The sequence below is a fragment of the Anneissia japonica genome, unplaced genomic scaffold (genome assembly GCF_011630105.1).
Source record: "Anneissia japonica isolate Jap-2015-1 unplaced genomic scaffold, ASM1163010v1 scaffold334_len275345_cov169, whole genome shotgun sequence".
Classification (NCBI taxonomy): Eukaryota; Metazoa; Echinodermata; class Crinoidea; order Comatulida; family Comatulidae; genus Anneissia; species Anneissia japonica.
In genome coordinates this window covers 155,807-163,956 of record NW_022716574.1, presented here as the reverse complement: position 1 = coordinate 163,956, position 8,150 = coordinate 155,807, and the positions used below count along the sequence as shown (strand labels likewise).

The 8,150-nt window shown below is 33.4% G+C and overlaps 1 protein-coding gene across 3 annotated transcripts in view; it reads left to right on the top strand.

Moving 5' to 3' along the window:
- The first annotated feature begins 26 nt into the window (after positions 1-26).
- LOC117109787 (5-hydroxytryptamine receptor 2B-like) overlaps positions 27-8,150 on the top strand; it is an 11,020-nt gene continuing 2,896 nt past the window's right edge. For 2 of the 3 annotated variants that reach the window (XM_033252208.1, XM_033252206.1), the window contains exon 1: positions 6,289-6,481. The gene's annotated coding sequence lies outside the window, so the exon portion shown is untranslated. Of the gene's footprint in view, positions 1,666-6,288; positions 6,482-8,150 lie in introns of those variants that run through there. The other variant, XM_033252207.1, reaches the window with a different exon arrangement.

The window sequence follows — 8,150 nt, the reverse complement described above, 5'->3', positions numbered from 1 at the left end:
TATATATATCGTAAAACCTCGAATTAGTCCTGCGTTCTATAGGAGTTAATGTAATGAAAATTAGTTTTGTATAACAACTTAAGTGGAAATCAGTTTTTCCGAGTTACAGTAGGCCTAAATGTAAATCTATCTTTAATAGGCCTATTGATTACGGTATTAATTTTTAAATATTTATCTTAGATAAATATAAAATGTTTATGGACTTTGTATTTACCGGGGTGAAGTCTTAAGAATTACATATTTTTTTATGTTCTTCTTTTATTAATTTAGAGAATTAACATTGCTAAATTAACACTTCATAGATGTTCACTCGTACAGCTAATATAGTGGTTAGCGCTGTGGCACTTCATGCTAGGTGTTCTAATAAATTTTTGTAGTTTTTACATTCGAGTGTAGCAATAAAATGTATAATCGCATTGTGCTTAATTCCATAAGTTTAGTAAGATTTAAAATGTGTTTAATCATATGGACATTTAGATAGTACCATATAGGCCTAATCGGAGTTTTCATTTTTGGATATTGTGAAACAAAATAAATAAGTTAACCTAACATAATAACTGTCAAGCTATACCGTTCTTAGTGCTAAATTTTCTAACAAACTACATGTTATTGTGAATTATAGCGTCCGAAATTATCACAAGTTTATAGCTAAAATAATGCAGGCGAAGCCACTTGATATGGTACTGTCACGCAAATTTGGTGGCGATGTATGACGATGATTTAATTTTCGATTTGCACGAAATGGTATTCTTATTTTTCAATTTATGTGTATTAAAATTATACTAAAGTTATATCCATTAGGTGTATTATAGATTTTGACTTATATGCTGTGCTTTGTAATAAAATCTATTGACAAAAAGATATGATTTTAATTTCGCTTTGATGAAATTCGTCTAATAATTTTGACTCACGGAACACTAGATAAAGGTGGCTATTATCCGCATTTTAATGAAATTTGAAATTTAGGTTGTTTAACTCAAAAAATAGTTATTCTGTACCAAGGTATGTGACTCTAATTTTGTTTTGATGAAATTTTTCATATAAATTTTACTTCTGAACACTAGATAAAATTGACTATTAGGCCTATTCGTATTTTGATGAAATTTGAAATTTAGGCAGTTATTTATCTCCAAAATTGTTATTCTGTGCACTTGTAGTTAAAAAATATTTATTTTAAAGTTTATAACTCAATGATTTTATATAACAGTAAGAGAGGAATAACGTAGATAAGATCAATATTGTAGTAAATTACCTTAAATAGATCATTGTGACACACATGAGTTATTAGATTGGATGCTCCATTGGTGGTTGATTGAGCTGAGCGGTGCAGCAGCATTCTTCTTGATTCTAAGATTAATTATTCTTTCATGAATGCATCACGTCAATCAACTGAGTTTAAAACCGCTGAAAATATAACATGCTAAATAGGATTCACTGATACGTATGATCCGGGGGAATGTCTATGCTAATATCAAAATATTACTTTTGATAATCAGCACATTCAGAGTAGATATTTAACTAGGAACAACGCGCTTGGCTGTGGTCAATGTTTTTGTTAGTTTTGTGGTCAATGTTACGGTCAGGGGTATGGTTCGTCCTTGATTTTATTAGTGATATGCGTATTTGTATATTTCGTGACGAGCTATAAATCGCAGAATGATATTGGTAAGTATCGCTGTATCTGTTAATTAAATTACAGTAATGCATTGCCATTTATCAAAATTAATATGATACATTTGGCTGTGTCTATTATATTTTGATGTTCCCGAGTATTGTCCGGAATTTTGATGTTATTTCTATGACTTTATAATGTAATAAGTTTAGTTTGTAAATAATTCCGGTTTTTACTCTATTGATTACCATTGTGAATATTAAATAATAATACGATTAAAAATTAAATTTAAAACCAAGCTGGTGATAATGATGATGGTGATGGTTTTGATGATGATGATGATGATGATGATGATGATGACGACGATGATGATGATGATGATGATGATGAATATTTTTAAGGAAACGTCATAGCGTTCAGTCAAAAGCGCATTTGATTTTTAACATTGATATGTAATTTGCGCTGTAAAAAAATAATTAAAGTAGTAGTAGTAGTAGTAGTAGTCGTAGTAGTACTAGTAGATATTATTTGTGCTTTTCAATCAAGTCAATGCCATTCTAACAGACCGGAATATACCTAATAACCGTGGAAAAATTTATTTCCATTTTAATATTTTTCAATAACCAGCCAGTTAGGTGACTTTAAAGTATTTCAGTCAATACTACTACTACTACTACTACTACTACTACTACTACTACTACTACTACTACTACTACTACTACTACTACTACTGTCAATATAAGATTTCGATAATATTATACACGCTTCTGACGGATATTGCCTATTTTTTTTTTTATGAATTAAGACATTATTCTAAATGTATTTTTAAAAAGGAAGTAATGATAATATTTAACGCTGCGTTTATGATGATAATGAATCGGCTGACCTAAGTACAAATTGTTAGGCTACATTTGGTGATACGGTGCATCAATAATCAATTATAATAGGACCAAAATGGTCCTATTTGTTATACATATAAATAAAATTATTATGAAAGTGCAATAATAAGAAAGTAAACTGGTCTTTAAATGTTCTTAAATAAGGCATAACAAAACAATTAGAAAAAACGGTTCATTTACTGGGTTATACGTTTTTACGTTCAACAAAAATATAAATAGGCCTAATATGATGAAAACAAATCTTCCAATGGACCTTCCGCTAAGCCCCGCCCCTTGGATACTGTTACTAAGGTCCAACGAGACGGCAGTGTTAAAACACACGCGAAAACGTGCGTTTGTGAAACAACACGTGTGCTTGTGAGACGCGCTCGTATTCCTAGCGCTGTCCTGATTAGTCAGTTGTTAAATTTGATTGACACACCGGAAAGGCCCATTATAAGTGAGACGGCCAATAAACAAAGCCATTTACAACAGCAAAGATCATATGCGAGTTGTATTAATGTCATACAGTGTATATAAATGTAACCGATCCACAAATTTGAAATGGGGCTTCATTGTATCACTATTTTGCATAATTAGAAGACCACGTGATACGTGTGTTAGATAGTGAAGTGTACAATCTCTTATATCAAATTTCTTACGGAACAACAGCTTCACATTTCGCATCGATTAATACAGAACTGAAGGAAACTAAATTTTGATTTTGCCTCAGGCCTAACTTTAGTTTTTATCGAACTCACTGCCAAACACAGTTACTGCCTCCGCAGGTAATTAAAACAGCACCACCTGCTCAACTTTATTTCTTCCCAGCAAACACAAGACGTTATTATAACATTCACCAAAGTAATGAATGTTGTGTTTAGGTTATGCAAAAAAAAGGACCGTTATCACAACGTCGTATGTAGCAACGTTTTAAACGTTATGCCGTCAAAAAATAAGTTTTTAAAAACCTATTTATAATTATACAAGGAAAGGTTCTGGTAAATTAACAGCAACTAGCTGTTAGCTGGGCTTGGTAATATGACCAAACTAAACGTTTCTTTTTCTCTGTCCATTACAAGCAAATTACATACTGGGCCATTTTTTCTATATAAATTGTCAATGCCGCTGTTAATTGTTCACCCCCACCCCATGTTGTAACTAAGTTATCATACATCATCATCACCATCATCATCCTCATCATCTTATCATCATCATCGTATCATCATAATCGTCATCGTCCAACACATTTTAATAAATATCATTCACTTAGAAACAAATGCGTCGAGTAAAATTCGAAAATCCAAATCAGATTATGTTTTATCATTTGAAAACCAATATAAAGACGATCCCAAACGTTTTCGGATGAAATACTTATCATCGAAATCTTGATTGTGAGCATTTTAGCAATTATTTGTGTAATACAGAAAACTCAATTAAAGAAGACAAACTATTTCGACGTCAATTATGTCATCATCAGGAATATTATTGTATTTCACGCACTCAATTTTAAATGACTTGAATTGGCGATATTGAAAAGAGTCTCACATGTTCATCTAAAAATAGTAACCTTGATGTTAATAATTTTATACTATAGGCTACTAAGACTCGCATCACGCTATATCGTGAAATCTCTATGTTTTATTATGAATACAGGTCTCCCTCCAATGAAAGACCCCTCCAATGAGAGACCACCTCCAATTAAAGACCACTTTCTTGTGGTCCCGATGGAACGCCTCTGTTTTATCATTAACTGCTCCCTCCAATTAAAGACTCCCTCTAATTAGAGACCAAGGTTTTGATGGACCCAACTGAAAATGTTTCTTCCCAATTAATGACTACTTCAAATTAATATTAATTTTAATGCATTTTTCATCATAATCGTCATCGTCCAACTCATTTTAATAAATATCATATCCGAGTCGAGTGGCCGAGCGGTAAGGCAGGGGCGCCGCTAGCTACAGCCTTAACATCGGCGCTGGTTCCAGCCGCTCCTCGCCCATGTTTCGGTTGGTAGAACCAAGTCTTCTCGGATAAGGATTTAAAGTGGAAGTCCAGTGTATACATCTGGCTCGTGTGCACTTTAAAGAACCCATTGCATCTTTCGGAAGTAGGGGTTACCCCGATGTTATGGCTCATTTCATCCTCTGTCGTTGTGGAATGATGTGAACAAGTACCTACCAAGAAGCGCCTCTTTACGGCTGCTAGGGAGTCACGGACCACGCCCATATGTAATTCAGCACAATGACGCTGCAAGTTATGGGTTATTCTCCTACCTTTACCTTTCATTTTGTTATAATAAAATCTTTACATTTCTACATACATCATAATACCATGCATTTATACGCTGCTAAGATGATATTTTGTGTATATTTGTTCCATTTTAAATGTATACAGAAGTGCTCTATTCTGTTGATCATTAATCCTATTTTCATTTCTGCAATCCCTTGCTAGAAACGTTCTAGTTTTACCATCTTTTATTTTGTGCAATCCACATATCTTAATCTTAGTCTTTAGCCATACTAGTGATTCTCTGTCTCCACTGAAGATTAAAGCACATGGCACTTCCATCCCATATCCTGCTCCTCTATTTATTCGGTTCGCGGCTGGCTCGCTCCTATAGTTCTAGTGGTGGAACAAGTCTTCTCGGATAAGGACTATAAACCGTAGACCCAGTGTACAGAAATGCTCATGTGCAATTTAAAGAACCCAGTACATATATGTTTCGAGATGAGTAGGGGGTTACCCCGGTGTACTGGTTCACTCGGCCCCTGTCGTGGAGAGATGAAAGTGCGCCAGTTTACTGGCTGCAGTGGACATGATGTGACCCTCAGTGGAGGAGAAAGTTATTGAAAAAGTGCAACATCTAGTCCCGAGCGCATAGAGACCTCGTTTATCTGCGTATAAATCCATCTATTATTATTATTATCATCATCATCATCATCATCATCATCATCATCATCATCATCATCATTATTATTATTATTATTATTATTATTATTATTATTATTATTATTATTATTAATGAAAATGACCGTAAAATGTTGAATAAACCTTTACCGTGTATTTTGTTTTATTAAACCACTGAGAAGAAAATTAAACGAATTGTTGGTGATCAAGCAAATTGAGAATGGGTAAAGAGTACGTACGCTTCTCTCTTAGGCTCTTCTGTTAAGTGGTTTATGTATAAGGTTGGTGGAGATATGCTGTCAGTAGTGAATTTTACCAAGATATTCGCTCTCTTTGTGAAAGTAGTAAGCCTTTGAAATCCTTACATTGTACACATTTTCTGGGGCTTCGCACCCTGGACCACTTTCGAAATATTTTGAGTGACGCCCGACCACACATTTGCTCTCGTCAGTAAAAACTTAAAATTTAAAATGGGGGAAAGAAAATTATATTCAAATTTAAATCTAAGAGTACCATTTCTGGTTCTGGTGCAGGCACTGAGGTGGCCTGCTTCCTTCATCAGTAAATGTGCCTCCCTATACCCCATTCTCGAATTTGTTGATCCGCCAATGGTACAGTTTACTCAACTTAAAAGAAAACTGAATACGTTTTTTCGGGAATTGAAATCGCGATAGTCCTTATTTTAGGTAAATCAGATTTCCAACAACAGTAAAGATGATGAAAAATATTGCTTTATCAACGCTCTGTCCAACCAGTAAACCGTATTTGTTGATGCCTATGTGCTCTAACCAATTACCTATGGTCTTGTTATCACGTCAGCTGCTTGACAACAATTATTTTCCTTTTACTGAAATTAAAACGATCAGATGTTAACCTGTTTGGCGGATGTGTTGGTATATGCACTCAATCAGCTCATTCAGAGTAGATAGGTAACCAGCAACAACGCGCTTGGCTGTGGTCAATGTTTTTGTTAGTTTTGTGGTCAATGTTACGGTCAGTGGTATGATTCGTCCTTGATTTTATTAGTGATTATGTGTATTTGTATATTTCGTGACGCGCTATAAATCGTAGAATGATATTGGTAAGTATCGCCGTATCTGTTAATATTTAAATTGCACTAATGCATTGCATTGTTCAAAATTATTATACTTGATCCGTGTAATACATTTGGCTGTCTCTATTCTCTTTTGATGTTCCCGAGTATTGTCCGGAATTTTGATGTTATTTCTATGACTTTATAATGTAATAAGTTTAGTTTGTAAATAATTCCGGTTTTTACTCTATTGATTACCATTGTAGACATTAAATAATAATACGATTAAAAATCTATATTCTGAACCAATTTGGTGATGATGATGATGATAATAATGATGATGATAATGACGATGATGATGATGTTGATGGTAATCCAATACTCAGTAACTATAATTCTCAAGTTGTATGATCACATGCGTGGAAAGAAATCGCACAAAATATAAACACCAAAATGAATCCACAAACTTGATTAAATTTAAGTAAATATAAGGCTCACATTGTGTGATCACATGCGTGGGAAGAAAAATCATGAAAAAATATGACGATAAACCCAAAATGAATCCACAATATTGATTAAATTTTCTGTAATATGAAACTTTCAAAGCTTGTATTTTTCGGCCTATGTAATGTTCTGTTTAATTCAATCCATAGTGAATAAGAAATAAGAGATGATGACGATATTGATAAACAATAGTACTACATAGGCGGAAAGAAATCATAGATAAATATAAAAATTAAACACAAAAATTAAACCACAAACTTTATTAAATATTTCGTAATATGAAACTTTCAGATTTTGTATTTTTCAGCCTACCGTAAGTAATATCCTGTTTAATTTAATCTGTCGTCAACATAATAAGATAAATAGATGTACAAGACCTATAAAATTCTAGTTCTGTTATTAAAAATTGAACTTATATTTATATATATATATATATTCTGACGTCTTTTTTATTTATTACAAATAATATAAGCATTTGCTGTTGCTGGGAATTTGATGACCTCCATATAGTTTCTTTCTCCAAACCGCAGTTTACAGGCCAATAGGAAGCAGTAGTTGTTGGCTAAGACAAGAGGTGCCGAAGACCTACTCCATGGCTACCTCCGTCTCCTCGGTGGAGGTGTTCATGATAGGCCTCCTTCCGGGAATAGGAAGATTTTATTTGGAAGAGTATGAACTTACAGTTCATCTTATCTATGCCTAGAAAAGCACTCAGTCCAGAGAAGATAATATAATACAACTTAACAATGACTATGTATATTTACAGGAGTTTTGATAGATACGTGACTATAATATGCAATAATAATCATCTTTTTTGATACGAGTCTTTGGAAGAAATAAAACAACCGTCTTATACGACCAACTTCCGTAATTTTTCGGCCTCAGGCAGTACTAACATAATTATCATGCTCTATATAAGATGGATTAATTTGTATCACGTTTTTGAATTAACATCAGTGTTATGTGCTGTGTTTGCTTCTTGTAGGATTTCACCGATTAGTTTATAAGAAGTTCGAATTAGTTATGGTTTATCAAAGACAGACTATAAAGGTAAAAATCTTTTATGGACAGCGTGGATAAGGACACAGATTTAGAATAATGCAGTCTTTTCATGGTCCTGATCGGAAAATGTTCGTTTATACATGTTATGAAGGTGGAGATGATAATAATGATAATGGAATTGTTTTTGTGATGTCGACTTTCATTATATATA